Consider the following 17219-nt stretch of genomic DNA (forward strand, 5'->3'; position numbering starts at 1 on the left):
ACCTTTATTCCGTTGACTACAACTTTCGGTAAACCTCTCATTTAAAATTTTGAAAATATATTGAGTTGATGATTTTCACTAGAATGTATTTTAAATTCTTTGGATTTATTTATGTTGAAGACAAAGAGTATTTAAAACTGTTTAATGGATAGAACTGACTACATCAATTATAGCCGTAGAACTGACTAAATCAGTTCAAATCGTAGAACTGTTTAAAACTGTTCTAGGGTAGAACTGTCAGAATCAGTTCTAGGTAAAACTGTCTTAAAATGTCTAGGGTAGAACTGAATGTCAGGATCATTTCTAGGTTAGAACTGTTCTAGCTAGAACTGTCTAAAAGGTGTCAGTGTGACAGTTCTACATACTGCCCTAGAACAGTTTTCTTGAGAGATTCTGACAGATTTGATGAGAGGTTAGAAGTGATCTCCGCTGTATTACTAAAGAAGAAATAATTCCATGCTATCGATAAAACAGAATTTGATTGGATATGTACAATCGTGGACAATAAATTAATAAATAGGTTATTTTTAAGATATTTTGGCAAGGCATATCTTTGTTCACTTAATTGGTATACAGGCGGTTTTGTATCGTCTTTTGTTTATGATACTCAAAATTGAATTTAAGAACCTCAATTTTAAAAATAAATCTATAAATCAATTTTGCACACGAGTTATTTGAATAAAAATATATTGAACCGTTACTTTATTCATATATATCGTAGATTCATAAAATTGAGAATGGAAATGGGGAATGTGCCAAAGAGACAACAATCCGACCATAGAGCAGACAACAGCAATGCAACGAGAAATTCCTGCACCCGGGGGCGTCCTTCAGCTGGCCCCTAAACAAATATATACTAGTTCAGTGATAATGAACGCCATAATAAACTCCAAATGGTTCACAAGAAACTAAAAGTTAAATTAAAGTAATACAAGACTAACAAAGGCCAGAGGCTCCTGACTTGGGACAGGCGCAAAAATGCGGCGGGGTTAAACATGTTTGTGAGATCTCAACCCTCCCCCTACACCTCTAGCCAATGCAGGAAAGTAAACGCATAACAATACGCACATTAAAATTCAGTTCATGCTTTTCATTTCAAGGACTATTGGCACTACCCTTAGCATTACTAACTTTATTTGAGAAAAGATCGTTATCTCATCCGGACTAAAAATAGTCAAGATAGTTACTTTCGATATCCTTTTTTTCAAGGACTGCTTATTTTCAATTTTATTGTATTTGTTAAATTTTTGATAATATTCAACTTTTTTTCTCGAAAGATAATGATAAGATCCTATTTTAAGTTGGTATACTGTTAGTTTCCATTGTGAAATTTTGAGTATCATTCGTTTAACGATATTTGAAATGTTTTGCCAGACATTATATGATCTCACTTCTCTTGCATCCGTTTTACGATAGATAAGTATATCAGCTTATATCAACAATAATCATCACATGTAAACACGACCAACTTGCAAAACATCAGGATTTTATCTCCTAAATGAAGAGCGTAATCATACCAGAGAATCATTCGTACTGCATAGTGATTCATCTGTGGTCAGAATAAAATCAGATAGGATCATCCTGAGAAAAAAAACACAATTCGGGGAAACTATGGTCATCGATATGCATGTAACACTGGCCTTGAAAATTAACCTTTATTAACAAAAAAATTCAAACTGCAAAGGATTTTGTCAACTATTTTGAAATAAATACAAAAAGTGAATACCCGCGATTAGAAACAATATGGGTGAAATTATCTTTAAATGCCAGCAGCTTCTGTTGTAAGGGTGTGGGCGCTACTCTGGGCCTAATTAGATCATAGACAGTGGTCCCTAGACCCATTGTACCATTTTACTCCTCGCCTAATGCAAAATCCTGAAACCGACCCTGATATTCGCCCTAAAAATGCACGAAATATTTGTCACTGGGCATAAAGCAATCAACAAACAATTAATGAATCTTTCTGTATTCAATTAGTGGCAATTTAACAGATATAACAAATGTACGAAAATACACGGTTCATGACATATGGCTAAGTAATGGATTAAATGTAAAAAATGACATCGCACTCTACATATGTAAAATGAACATGGCATGGGAAACTGACAACGATGTAAATTTCAAGTGTCACCTTCGGCAGGGAAATAAATCACTCAACACATTATGTCGTCATGGGCTTGTAAAGAAGGTGTTCACTTGGTACATAAAATGACGGACAATGTATAATAGGTAAGGTAATTGTTTACTTATCTATTTGTTAAGAAAATTATCTGGGTGGGAAAACAAAGAAGCGGGGTGTTGTCTTAGAATTCCTATGACGATCCTGAATGCCGTTCGTTTTGTTTGATGTCCGTCCGTCAATCCTTATCATCATGTCTTTCCAATGAGGTTATATGAGATAATCTCCTTGGTCTGTCTTTAACAAAACATATCGAGCGTCTAGTTTATGTATTTCATACATGTAATTTTTTTCCAACAAAAATAAAGTCGATAGGATTAAATGTTTATTCGTACATTCTTGGCAATATGCAAACATGCTATTTGATGCGTGTGTGCTGTGGATCTGAACCTAAATAAAGGTTTAGTTATCTATGATATTTCATACGACTTGACGCGTGCAAAGCATTTTGGTGTCATGAAAGGGCTGAAAGCCAAACTTTACAATACGTAAAATTTATTTTATGTGGGGAAGACATGCAATTGCATCCCTCAGCGATTTTCTCTTAATCCACTTATTATAAACGTTAAAGGTTGACCAGTGAAAAATTGGATTCTATTCACTTTGAGTGTTATACCGTCATTAGTCTTGATCTTGGCATGAATATTTAATTCCAGTTTCGAAACTCAAATTCCAAAAAAATAGTATCTCTTTTGCAATTTCGTTTAAGTTATAAAAAAGGAGTTATAAAAAGAATACAATGTTCACATTTAATGACTTATCCGCAAAAAAAGGGATGATTATAATATGCGATACGCTCAAACATTTTGCTCGCCTAAACTTGCCCGCAGGTTCATTGTTTTGATTTTCAAGGATGCATTGTATAAAAGAAATAACGTTCATAGTCATAAGTCTCGCAATCAGACAGCTACCAAAGCAATTTGTTATGAAAACAAATGCGTTAACGCTGGACAATCGGAATGCATCGTCTATAAACAACAATGCATTAAGAACATCAGTTCCGAATATCTGTTTGGCATCGCTTGTCGTCTGTAGTTGGTCGCCAGCTGGAAGTGATTACTTGTGCAAGTGTGTCATAATTTGTTTATAATTTAGGATTTGCAGAAGTTTTGATCAGTTATTATAGATCAAATTGCAGTCTTCGTGCCCCGCACAGCAAGAGGGAACATAAATTTATAATTAAAAGCAAGTTCGATAGTAATCAAGTTCACCGTTTTACGATAATGTGCTAACAGGAAGATAAAATGAAATATGCTACGGATGTTTTTACGATCTTGTTAGTAATTCTAAATATTCATTTTATCAACAGTTTTAATCCCATTCAATAGCCTTTTATATACGCATGAAGGTGGTCTTAAATCTTAAATTTGTAGAAAGACTCCAATCATTCAAATTGTTCTTCTTTTATTTTTGAAAAAGGGGGGGGGGGGGTATAATAAATTTTTCCACAACATTATAGCTAATTTCCATCGACAATTAGTACAAAATGAAAGCATTTATTCTTATTTTTGTTATAATTTGTACTTGATTAAAACAAGTATATACGACTCCTTCAAAATACAAAACTCAAGAAATATTTGACGAGAACGGACTCTTTAAAAAAGCATAGCCTCGTATCATCTCGACAAACGTGTGTTGACTTGGTTAATAATTTCTATTAAAATGCCTAATTTGATAAAGTGTCGTTTTTATTTCTTATTTTTTTTAAGGCTTTTAAAGTGGCATTGGAATACGTTGACATAAGAAAAATTCTATAGTTTGTGAAATATAAGATGAGGAGGAACACTTTTTCCTTCATTGTCAAATTGGAAAAAAATAGAATATTCCCTTATGAATGAAATTGAAAAGGTTGACCCAACCTACGAATGTAAAAGCTACAAATAATTTGAATTACAAGTAAACATATTATATCTGATGTTGTTGACAATGTAAAGGAATCCACGAAGTGCAGAAATGAGGTCCACATTCGGTCTCGTATCTGAATATTCTATATTTGTATACACTTGATATTTGTGTTGTTTGTACCTTGTGTAAAATTATTATTGATTCACTGTCAAATTTTTATGTTTTGTTTAACCTCTCAGGGTTTTTTTTGCAATAAAGTTATATAATTGTACAAAAATGAAAAAAATCTAGAAAAACATTAAACATGCAAGATTCCGAAAAATGATGTTAATGAATTGATGCTGTGAGCTATATAGTTAACGACTCCGATTTCCACATTGTTTTTGAATGGAGCAACATACTATAGAACAAGGAAATATGTTAAACATGCATTAATTATCGAATATATGCAAAATCTAATTATAACTAATTATTCATTCAAAAATAACGATGTTCCCACAAATATTGCACTTTAAACTAATTTTCTGTTTAAAACACAGATAGATCCCCTGCTGTAAAACAAATAAACGCAGATTCAAAACGTTCATCTCTTAAGATAAAGATGTATTCCCCTCGCTGTTGTTATTACATGCTTGTCAAACGCACAATTTACATTGATAGATAATATAGCTAATGTCTTTATCATTGGTCCCGTGCTGTGTTGGAGGTGGGGAAACCGATTATCGATAGACTGTAATCATAACATTGTGAACGCATGTTTATTTCTTAGTTGTTCATTTCAATGATATTTATTTTATGGATTATCTATTTTGAAATTGATTTTAGTGTGCAAAAGGGGTAAGCAAACTTTTTTATTTATTTTTGTAGATGTTTTGTCCGATACAACTATTAGACTACTCCCCTAAAGTTATGATCAAAGATTATATACAACCTTATACAATGTAAATGACCCAAAGATTTCCTCTATCATACGGTTGTTTATAGCAGATTTTCAATTATTCACATTATTGAGAATTACATGCATATTCATCCTATGAGAAGATGATTATATATAAATATATATTGATAAGTATAGATGTTGATTGTTCTGAAAGTCGAACTGCAAAATTATTTGATATAAAAGATAAAGTCCTCAGCTGCAGTTCTGATATTAACCGAGTCAAGAGTTAATTTCTCGGTTACACGCCATTATTCCGACAGCCCATTAGTCCGACAGCCCATTAGTCCGACAGCCCATTGGTCCGACAACCCACTAGTTCGACAACCCAATAGTCCGACAACCCATTGCTCCGACAGCCCAATACTCCGACAACTCATTGCTCCGACAGCCCAATACTCCGACAACCCATAAGTCCGACACTTTTCAAGTCAAATATCAGGGTATCAGGGTAAAATAAAATTTGTCTGCCTGTATATTATTACGTTTATGTAATAACAGATTTTAAGAAATAACTACGTATATATTACATAAGACTAAGATAGTTCGAATACTTTCTATATACTCAATTCGAAATCTGTATATACAGAATAGAACAGAAAAGAATATTTCATTTTCAAAATTACAGGGTATTAAGAGCATAATATATAAATCAAGACCAACCAGTGATGGTGCGAGCTACTGACGATACCCCGCTAAAATATTTCGGTAAATAGCCGAAAGTTGTTGATTTGTGAATCTGTAAAGCACCAGACAGTATAGCGGACTTATATAAACATTGAAACCAAATTTCAGAAATCATTGTTTTGTAGTTTCTGAGAAAAATATGACGAGAATTTTCAACTTGGCTATCATTTGAGTTATAAATCTGAAAACGCATCACACAATATAGCCGACTTCAACATGTTCAATAAACCCTGAAATCGGAGCCTAAACGAAATAGGAAAAAAGAAAAAAACTTACACATTGATATCAAACAACATTCAGTATCAATAGATATAGGAAGATGTGATGTGAGTGCCAATGAGACAACTCTCCATCCAAATAACAATTTACAAAAGTAAACCAATATAGGTCAATGTTTACCCATACACACAAGACAGATGCATATAGTCGGAATAATGGGTTGTCGGAGTAATGGGTTGTCGGTATAGTGGGCTGTCGGAATAATGGGCTGTCGGAATATTGGGTTGTCGGAGTAATGGGCTGTCGGAATAATGGTTGTCGGACTAATGGGATGTCACCAATTTCTCTTATTTTGGCCGCCAGGGACAATAGAAAGGCTATCAATTATTTATTTATCTATAATTTAAGGTCCAATTTGATCATCTAGCTCCTCACATTATGTGTGTGTACATCAAGGGCTTTCAATCCAGAAAACCATCCCATTTATATTTAGATGGTGCTATTTTTTTACCCCATCATACCTATACATGTAGTATATACTATCCATGTTGTCAGCCTTGGCCTTCGCTTTGCAATTTTATTCTACGAAGTTTATACGAAGTTTTAATGTCTTGTATACATGTGACTACAACATTATTACACGAATATGCAAACAAAAAATGGTCTGTTTATTGTTTTTCGTCAGAAATTACTTATAATAGTAATGTTATTTTTGAAACTACATAATTAGTAATAATTGTAAAATTGTCGGGAAATTCCCGAAAGACATATCACTTACACAGAAAAAAAGCTTGGCAGTTTGTCTACATCTTCTTAATTTTTTTCTATCAAAATACTTATTAATAAAGTCGCCATTCAGTGACGCCATTAATTTGCAAGACACTAAATCAAGCAGATTGTTAACATAACACTGTGGGCGCGGTGAAGTTTTCCAACACAACTTTTCATCATTCTCTCAAATTGAAGACATCCTTCTTTATGTCATTTCTTCAGATTGGATGCATTTTTTGCTGTGACCCGAACCTGTCACCTGACAAATGTCTTGTATTTAATGCTTTGTGTATTGCAAGTGTCATGCTATTTTTCTCATAAATAACACAATTAATATTTGCCAGTTACAAATTAGTAAGTTTTTATCTCGTTTGTCTATCTAATATAGTATCTCGCCTTCACAACAAATCTATCGAGGTCATCGGGGTCAAGTAAGGAAAACATAGACTATTTTAAGTTGATAAAGTTTTGACGGTTAGAAGTAGCTGCATACATTGTGATTAACTTACATTTTGTTTCATATTTCTGTGGGTGTCTTTAAAAATGTAGTTCTTTACGGGTTATATTGTATAATTTTTGGCTTTGATCTCCAAAATCAATGTTTTTATAGATACATGTTTCATTGGTTTCCACAAAATTAAGTCATACATATCTTATATATAGAATCATATTCAAAACAGTGTAGCTGTGGCCATTGATTAACAACCTTAAATTATCCCATTGACTGGGGCAGATTATGTGAACGTTTGTCTGTAACAACCGCTGCTCACTATGTACTTGTTAAAGGCACTTAAACTGTGGGGTCACAAAAGGTTCTCAACACCTAAATAAAGACATTAGAAAAACTAATCAGGAATAACACGATGTTTTGATTTATATCAATAATATAAATCAAAACATAAAGTTATTCCTGATTATTTTTTCGAACTATTTTAATATTAAAGGCGTTAAGAACCTTAAAAGTTTGGTGACCCCACAGTTTAAATTCTATAATAAGTAAGTAGTGAGCAGTTGTCGTTACAGACACACGTTCACCTAATCTGCCCCAGTCAATGGGATAATTTAAGGTTGTCAATCAATGGTCACAGCTACACTGTTTTGAATATGATTCTAGTTATATTTCAAATAACGTTGTCGAAAGGAGACAACTCTTACAGCAATAAACGAAAGGGAGACAACCTTGAAAAAGGATAAGACTTATTAAAATGGAGATGCGGTATAAGTAGACAACAATGCTATGACACAAAATAAAACACATTATAAGTGGTACCAGTGACATCATTAGTAGGCAGAAGTCGAGCGCTTCCTGGTTAGGATTCAATTTCACATGAGTCGATTGAAAAGTTAAAGATAGTAAATTCGCAATTAACCAAGAATAAAAAAAACATACGGAATTTAAACCTTGCATACTTAATTGTCTGCACTTTATCATACATGATACCCTTTTGACTGTGACACTTCAAAACGCATACTTATCACGTGACCTATTGACTGTGACTCTTCGAATGCTTACTAGTCACGTGTTATATACAGAAAGAGTTGTCCTTGATGTATCGGATTTAAAATAAATTGTTATTGAGACAGAAGTATAAAATATATCCTCATTTACTAAAGGTTAACACCCATTGTCCTGTGGTTGTTTTTAATAATGTTTTGAATACACCCTCAGAGCCCATTAAACTAAAGTAACCAGATATACAGAGTATATAATGTATTACTTATCTGACACTGAAGTGTAAATTATCGTTATGTAAAACTATATCAAGAGTTATCGTATCCCAAATAGAAAAACTTTATCATTGTCAGTATGGAATTTGCCACAAAAAAAATATGTAAGGAGAATATACACGAGAGGGTGAATTATGTTTTGTTGAAAAAAGGTGACGGTTTTTACAAATTTGACTTTATGATGTAGTTCGTATATATACATGCAGACGGTAAGTAGAAAATTAGAAATATTTGCTTAATAATGCACTTTGCCATGTTTAAATTAAATACAAGGTGAAATGAATTTACATAATTTCACTTGATTAACTGTCATGCAGACTGAGTACTCAAAGGTCATGTTTACAAAACTGTCACTCGACAAGGATCGCTGTTCATCTCTAGAAGATAAAAAAAAATTAACACGTCAACATAGACTTTGGATCCGAAGCTAGAATATAATCAGGGGACGGAAGGGTTTCACCAAGGACGTATAAAAAGCATATATATATATATATATATATATATATATAGAGAGAGAGAGAGAGAGAGAGAGAGAGGGACGGAAGGGTTTCACCAAGGACGTATAAAAAGCATATATATATATATATATATATATACATAGAGAGAGAGAGAGACGTATAAAAAGCATATATATATATATATATAGAGAGAGAGAGAGAGGGACGGAAGGGTTTCACCAAGGACGTATAAAAAGCATAGAGAGAGAGAGAGACGTATAAAAAGCATATATATATATATATATATAGAGAGAGAGAGAGAGAGAGACGGAAGGGTTTCACCAAGGACGTATAAAAAGCATATAGAGAGAGAGAGAGAGAGAGAGAGCCTTGGTTTCACTAAGTTGTTACCCAACGTTATAATGTATACATGTACCTACATTTGATACATTTGTAACAAGTAAAAATCTGGTGAAAGACTCATTCTTGTAATAGTCAAACATGTCCTCCGTTACATCAAAGTCTGAGTCAGTGGATAATTCAATTTCCAATGTCCTTGTTTATTTATACTACATCATTTATCTGTAGTCAATTTGAAATCTACAGTATATTAATTCAAAAATTAAAATATGCGGTCGGTGTGACAGTCTTATTTTCGAACTGGTATTGAAATATATATATATGGGCCTATATATAGTGTCAGTCTTGTAACGAAAGCGGTATTGAAATATGTGGGCGTAGCAGGAGTCTGGTTCTCATGCCGTATTGAATTTGTGGTATATATATATTTGTGGCAATTCGGTTATCGTTGCGGTACTTGTGACAGTCTTGTTTACCTGAAGCAGTAAGCATGGTAATATATAGGCCAAGTAGCAATCTTGTTAAGAGGGCGGTTTTGAGATAAATGGGTGTAGTGGCAGTCTGGTTCTGAAGGCAGTATTGAACTGTATGGTGTTTGTATTATTTAGGTTAGTAATATGCGGTCTTATGGCAGTCTTGTTTTCTTGAGGCAGTGTTGTACTATCTGTGGCTGATTGTAGTCTTGATATGGAGGCAGTATTGAGATAAATGGGTGTAGTGGCAGTCTGGTTCTGAAGGCAGTATTGAACTGTGTGGGGTTTGTATTATTTAGGTTAGTAATATGCGGTCTTATGGCAGTCTTGTTTTCTTGAGGCAGTGTTGTACTATCTGTCGCTGATTGCAGTCTTGATATGGAGGCAGTATTGAGATAAGTGGGCGTAGTGGAAGTCTGGTTCGAAAGGCAGTATTGAACTGTGTGGGGTTTGTATTATTTAGGTTAGTAATATGCGGTCTTATGGCAGTCTTGTTTTCTTGAGGCAGTGTTGTACTATCTGTGGCTGATTGCAGTCTTGATATGGAGGCAGTATTGAGATAAGTGGGCGTAGTGGAAGTCTGGTTCGAAAGGCAGTATTGAACTGTGTGGGGTTTGTATTATTTAGGTTAGTAATATGCGGTCTTATGGCAGTCTTGTTTTCTTGAGGCAGTGTTGTACTATCTGTGGCTGATTGCAGTCTTGATATGGAGGCAGTATTGAGATAAGTGGGCGTAGTGGAAGTCTGGTTCGAAAGGCAGTATTGAACTGTGTGGGGTTTGTATTATTTAGGTTAGTAATATGCGGTCTTATGGCAGTCTTGTTTTCTTGAGGCAGTGTTGTACTATCTGTGGCTGATTGCAGTCTTGATATGGAGGCAGTATTGAGATAAGTGGGCGTAGTGGAAGTCTGGTTCGAAAGGCAGTATTGAACTGTGTGGGGTTTGTATTATTTAGGTTAGTAATATGCGGTCCTTGTGGCAAGGCTGTATTGTAATATGTGTGCCTGGTGGCAGTCTTGTTATGGAGGCAGTATTGAGATAAGTGGGCGTAGTGGCAGTCTGGTTCTGAAGGCAGTATTGACATCATCTGTGTGACAGTTCGGTTATCGAGGTGGTTAATAATATGCTGTCCTTGTGGCAGTCTTGTTTTCTTGAGACAGTATTAAAATGTGTCTTGATTTTGAGGTGGTATATTTAAATATGAGGTCCTTTCTTGTCATGAAGGTATCTAGACGATTAATACTTGTCAAATGCTCGGACAGCAACATTTTTCACAAAGAGGTAATTTGAGTATTGAAGAGTAAATGGAAAGAGTATCTATTCTAAAAATTGAGAGAGTATTTATTTTCAATATGTTGGTTAAAGTAAGAGGGGTTACATTTTCTAGTCTTGTCAGTTTATTATTTTTTTTTTTTCAACGTCTTTGAACCGGAATATTTGTTTCCAACTGGCTATTGCCTGAAATTCAATTGGTCTGGCCGTTAATTCTCATGATTTATATAAAATTTATAGGATTTAAACGCCTTCTTTTTCCACTTTTCTGGCTTCACACGTGTTAATTATATTTATTGCGATTTACGAGGAGAAAATATCTTATGTCATTTTGATTATAAATTTATGTGAATATCCTTCAAGATATATTCATGCAAATGTTCCTATCAACATGCTTTCTGTAAAGAATGTTTCTATTATCGGTGTCTATCTTTCACTGAATTATCTTCCTTTATCATGTTTATCTCATCCAGTATATATAAATATGTTAATAATGTCTCACACTTAGCAAGGTGTTAGTAGAGTAAATGCTTTGCTTGCTGTATACAAATTGGGTGATGATATATGCTTAAATAGCTATCAAAGGTAACAGGATTATAATTTAACTAGACAATGTTCATGCAAAGCTAGCTGCGAAGTTCTGCTTTCAAGTGGACAATTTTAGCCTCATGTAACGAAAAGAAACATTTCCATAGTTTTCAACAAACCAAAAAGTGGTATAACTTCGGTAACCAGTGGCGGATCCAGAACTTTCCATAAGGGGGTTGGGGCGCTTCAGTCATGCTTCAGTAATTCCGTATACATCCTTTTTTTCCAAAGGAAATGGAGGACACGGGCCCCCTGCAGCCCATCCCCCCTGAACCCCTATGATAACCTAACGACTTAATGGAGTTGCATCTTATATTGGTACGTGCTAAGAATGATTAATCAATGTGGCGGCTAGTTTTTCATAGGTCAAAAAACCAGAGAAACTTGAAATAGCCACAAAACATCGCCATGAATTTATTTCTATTTGAAAGCTCATCTCTGCTACTCGCCACCTATTTACTAAACTTAACAACGAGTGAAAACGAGTAAAAGATCAACTAGTGTTTTCTGCCTAGACCCCTTAACCAGACCTGTACTGTACATTCGGAAAAACAAGGGTACTATCTACATATAAGTAGTAGGATTGCTGATTTCATTGATAGAAAAATACTGAACTCCGAGGAAATTTCAAAAAGGAATTAAAATCCAAAATCAAATGGCAAAATCAAAAGTTCAAACACATCAAACGAATGGATATAAACTGTCATATTCCTGACTTGGTACAGGTATTTTCTTATGTAGAAAATGGTGGATTAAACCGGGTTTTATAGCTATTAAACTAAACCCCTCACGAGTTTTGTTTGTGAGGATTTTATATCTACTTTTCCTCTCCATACAGCCCGACCTCAATATCGTTCTCAGGAGAAACACTTTACTCGATCATTATAAAATTTATAATTATAAGCATTGAGCATTCAAAGTTGTTAATGTGCGGCATTTCAAAACGTCGTCTTATGTCTAGTATATAAAGTTATCTGATTATAATTTTACGTATTCCTAAAGTAAAAAAATTAAACGAAGAAGGATGACTTAAATGTAATGAAAGATGCACTCTGTGTTAAGAGTTGATTGTATACAATGTATACAAGTTCAATTCAGTTTACTTATCTTACAGACTCATACAGGTGTTATATAAAGCATATGTAAGACAAAACATATCTATCTAAACATGGGTTCAACTTGGTTATGTTGCAAAGGGTGGTCTTTAGTTGAATCTAATAACATGGCGTCACAAAAGATGTCGAAAAATCTCGCCTGACATTCGGAAGGTCTTGTACAATTAACCAGATATAAATATTGTGACATCTGTTTAGATGAGGTACTTAAAACCGCTAATTCCTGCTGATTTTGATAGCATCTGTTTTTTGAATAACATGGATTTTTACTGATAACGCTAATTTGTCTGATTAATGCCTTCGTATGTCCAAATCAAGTTCGAGTGTAAATTCCGGTTACAGGTCATTAAACTGTATTTTGTCAGGTGATTAATTTGGTGAAATCCGAAACTATAAACCTCAGAAATTTAAGACTTATATTGTGTAACTATTGTTAAAGTGTGAGTATACGAGTCTTTAGTGTATAGATAACGCTTCATATAACAAATCCGCGCATTATAATGCTGTTAAAGTGAAGCCGTATCGTATTTACGTCAATGATGAGACAGCAGCCCAACGGCATGAACAAGCACTTTTAGAATGAATAGAAAAGATATGGGGCATACGTCAACAACAAATGTGGTAGATTCAGGTGGGATTGAAAACATATCTCATTTTTTTTTTTACATCGTCCACAAAATTCTGCAAAGGTGCCCCCTTTTAAAAATTTCAGGACGCCAAAGATAGAAAGAACATGTCCAATACTGTTGTTCGTCTTCCAAACATTATGTTCGTCCATTCTATTTTAGAGATTGTGTTGTCAGTCTATGCTCATTTTGTATTTTCTTATATATCCGTCTACATGCATGTCGTCAAGTTTTCTGTATTACGCGTCAGTCATTTTGCACCTCGTAAATCAAAATCAGGAAGGGAGATAATTAGTTTTGTCATAAACATGACAGAAATATAGATCGGGAAAATAATTACAAGTAATTAATGTCTACATAATACTTGTCAACAGACAAACATTCGGGATTACCGTTGATATAATTATTGTTCGAAATTACATGAACATGTACCACTGTACATATCTGTCTAATTTTCCCAGGTGCTATATCGACATATAAGGCGTTTAAATATACCATTGAAATTCGTTATTTGATTCCAGATCATCGCTTTTATAATATTGGTCTATTAGTTCAAAAAACGTTTTAACTTTAGCGCGTCCGTACATCCCATAATTAGTTCTCTAACTAAAAATTGTCTCAACAACATTTTATGAAACTTATACACAATGCTCCTTACCACCAAACGCAGGTTTAGATAGAATTAGGATGGCATGACTTTCACTGTTTTCGAGTTATGTCGTTTTATAAATAGTGTAATTCCTTAATTTGTAGTTTCCGCACTCTTAACCTTAGATTTGATCAAATAAATGTTATGAAACGTACACACACTACTTATTACCAGATAACACAGATTAAGTTCGAATTAAGGTGTTGATACACTGTTCTTGAGTTGCGTCCCTTTATAAATTCAAATTGTAGAATTTACCGTATATTTAATAACGGGTGCATCTGTGTCCCATGGACACATTCTTCATTTTTCACATTTATTCTTTTCTTTATATAGGATGTGGAGTCAGTGAAAAATCTATGGTAGCGTTTATTTTGGTCTGTTCACAGTTATTTTAAACTTGGTGCGAGTAGGAGATTGAAGAATTGTTGCACATCTCATCTTGAACTTTAGATATCTATTTTTGTTGGGGTGTCTTCTTTTTTTTTAGGTGTGTATGCTGTCTTTTACGTGCATCCACATCTCTAGTAATCTTTAAGACTGTGGCTGCTTTTTCGTGGTTTTATCTCGTCGAATACGAACTACAAAACAGGCTAATAACCCAACTTGTATGTATTTTAACAGCATTTTTTTTTAGTGATTGTGTATCCGAATGATCATTTACAGTGTATACTGTTTTTTTACGACCGCAAAAATTGAAAAATTTTTGGTCGTATATTGGTATCACGTTGGCGTCGTCGTCGTCGTCATTCCGAAGACCATTTGGTTTTCGCACTCTACCTTTAGTAAAAGTAAAGAGAATCTACGAAATTTAAACACAAGGTTTATGACCATAAAAGGAAGGTTGGGATTGATTTTGGGTGTTTTTGTCCCAACAGTTTAGGAATTAGGGGCCAAAAAAGGGCCCAAATAAGCATTTTTCTTGGTTTTCGCACAATAACTTTAGTATAAGTTAACAGAAATCTATGAAATTTTAACATAAGGTCTATGACCACCAAAGGAAGGTTGGGATTGATTTTGGGAGTTTTGGTCCCAACGAATAAGGGGCTAAAAGGGTGCAAAATTAAACTTTGTTTGATTTCATCAAAAAATGAATTATTGGGCTTCTTTGATATGCCAAATCTAACCGTGTATTCAGATTCTTAATTTTTGGTCCTGTTTTCAAATTGGTCTACATTAAGGTCCAAAGGGTCCAAAATTAAACTTAGCTTGATTTTAACAAAAATTGACATCTTGGGGTTCTTTGATATGCTGAATTTAAACATGTACTAAGATTTTTTATTATGGGTCTAGTTTTCAAGTTGGTCCAAATCGGGGTCCAAAATTATTATATTAAGTATTGTGCAATAGCAAGAAATTTTCAATTGCACAGTATTGTGCAATAGCAAGAAATTTCCAATTGCACAGTATTGTGCAGTAACAAGAAATCTTAAATCGCACAGTATTGTGCAATAGCAAGAAATCTTCAATCGCACAGTATTGCACAATAGCAAGAAATATCTAATTGCACAATATTGCGCAATACCAAGAAATTTAAAATTGCACAGTCTTACGCAATAGCAAGAAATATTCAATTGTACAGTATCGTCCCATTTTCAAATTGGTCTACATTAAGGTCCAAAGGGTCAAAAATTAAACTTTGTTTGATTTTAACAAAAATTGAATATAGGGTGGTCTTAAATATGCTGAATCTAACCATGTATTTAGATTTTTAATATTTGGGCCCGGTTATCAAATTGGTCCACATTGAGGTCAAAAGGGTCTAAAATTGAACATTATTTGATTTCATCAATAATTGAATTCTTCGGGTTCTGTGTCAGGAACCTGTGTTGTGTCAACTATTTAATCATAATCCAAATTCAGAGCTGTATCAAGCTTAAATGTTGTGTCCATATACTTGCCCCAACTGTTCAGGGTTCGACCTCTGCGGTCGTATAAAGCTGCGCACTGCGGAGCATCTGGTTGCATTTGACCTTAACACATTATGACATTTATAGATTATTTGAGTGCGAGGTCATCCGCTTTTGACCTGGGGCAAAATTAAATCCTTTTATATTCCTTACCCGGACTTTTAAACGCACCTTTTCCAGAGTTGTTTCCTGATTTTGAAAGGATTTGCAGAAGAACTGTGTGTGTTCGCTATAATAAAAACTGCCATTGGTTGAAAAGCTAAACAAACAAAAACAACAATGTTTGTCTGATCAAAAATTCTATTCTGATGTTACATAAATGATGATAATCAAGTAATCAGTGGCAGTTAATCAGATAATCGTAAATTAATTCATATAATTAGAACCTTGTGATGAACCTATATATAGTTGATACGTGTAGCGTGTCACAGGAACACGTGGAGACCAATTGCTCGTCAAGAAAAAACACAAGGGCAACTAATTTCCAAGTTTCTTTAAACTCAAATGCACCAAACTTCATGAATTTAATAAACTGCAAATTAGACATTATTTGTGGAGGTCTTTCAATATAACACCTGTGTTGATGTTTACATTAGTGTATAAAATAAGATAATATTTGCACTATTGTGAAGAGTGACATAATATAATCATAAATCATCAATTTTTAATATCCGTTTTATAGTTAGTAACAAGATAAGGGCAGCAGTTGCGTAGCTACATCTTTTATGCGAAGATAGTTAATTTTATTCGAAGGAATGTTCTTCGCTTTACTCAAAGAATAAAGAGAGATCACTCGAATTTTATTTCGTTACTAAAAAAGCAATCAGATTTTTAATAAAAACTAACCGATTAGCGTTTATTTTTAAATAAAAATGTTATTCAGTTTTGTCATGTACCATTCAATCTTTGCTTTCTGTAATATATACCAAATATGTTATGAGTTTGGGAACTGGTATTTCGCTCAATTAGAAATATGTCTATGTCTTTCATTTTAAAAATTGGCCGAAAAAACGATTAGTTATCTATTGTATCAATCAAATAAGATTATCAACTTTCGATTGTAGTTTTAAACACAGTATATATCATGTTAATGACGATTATAGTTTTGTTGTATCTACAAACATGTGACTTCTATTAGAAAGTATACCAATTTATAATACTGAAAATGACCTGATAGTTAAGAATTGTATACATGTGTAGGAAATGTGTTGGTTTTTGTTACCTTTTTGCTAGTTCTATCAAGGCGGTTACCTTCTTGAAAAAGCAAAAACTGGAAGTTGTACACCACTTTTATAAATACAATTGAAAATATATGACTTTATAAACATAGCTTGTTTATACTCACAAACGGTCTTTCTCAATGAAATATTGGATCAATGCAATCAGTGGCGGATCCAGAAATTTTCATAAGTGGGGGCCCACT

The 17219-nt window shown here is 33.8% G+C and overlaps 1 protein-coding gene across 2 annotated transcripts in view; it reads left to right on the forward strand.

Moving 5' to 3' along the window:
• The window catches only part of LOC143059072 (frizzled-5-like), a 76622-nt gene that overhangs the window by 5115 nt on the left and 54288 nt on the right, over positions 1 to 17219 (forward strand). Inside the window, exon 1 of one of the 2 annotated variants that reach the window (XM_076232535.1) lies at positions 4726 to 4861. The exons of the other annotated variant lie outside the window; for it this stretch is intronic. The gene's annotated coding sequence lies outside the window, so the exon portion shown is untranslated. Of the gene's footprint in view, positions 1 to 4725; positions 4862 to 17219 lie in introns of those variants that run through there. 2 annotated transcript variants of the gene reach the window in all.

This window comes from Mytilus galloprovincialis, chromosome 14 (assembly GCF_965363235.1).
Source record: "Mytilus galloprovincialis chromosome 14, xbMytGall1.hap1.1, whole genome shotgun sequence".
Taxonomy (NCBI): domain Eukaryota; kingdom Metazoa; phylum Mollusca; class Bivalvia; order Mytilida; family Mytilidae; genus Mytilus; species Mytilus galloprovincialis.